The sequence below is a fragment of the Propithecus coquereli genome, unplaced genomic scaffold, assembly GCF_000956105.1.
Source record: "Propithecus coquereli isolate 6110/MARCELLA unplaced genomic scaffold, Pcoq_1.0 Scaffold517, whole genome shotgun sequence".
Lineage (NCBI taxonomy): Eukaryota > Metazoa > Chordata > Mammalia > Primates > Indriidae > Propithecus > Propithecus coquereli.
The window spans coordinates 481,471-481,972 of NW_012151030.1; positions in this window are offsets into that span (position 1 = coordinate 481,471).

A 502-nucleotide genomic window follows, 5' to 3' on the forward strand; every position below is an offset into this window, starting at 1 on the left:
CAGTGTTCCAGAAGTATGTCCTGAAAAGATCCCATTCCAGCTATCCTATGGGGAAGAGGGCATATACTGGTTATTATGCTAGATGTTTAAAATGCTAGGTCATTGATAATTCTTGAATATTAAGTGCATATGTTTTAAAGTGAAATGTCACATATTCTCACTTATATGTGGGAGCTAAAAAATTTGAACACATGGAGGTAACGAGTGGAAAAATAGATAACAGACTAGGAATGAGGAGTGGGAGGTAAGAGAGAGGATGAAGAGAAGTGGGTTAAAGGGTAGATGACAGTAAGATAGAATAAATTCAATGCATGACAGCAGAGTGGGATGACTATACTTGACAGAAATGTATTTTACTTGAGTGATAGACACCCTAAATACCCTGGCTTGATCACTATGCATTATATACATGTAACAATTTCTCACATACTCCATAAATTTATATAAATAAAATAAAACCTATAAAAAATAAAGTGAACCATTCTCTAAATGTCCTTCCCCT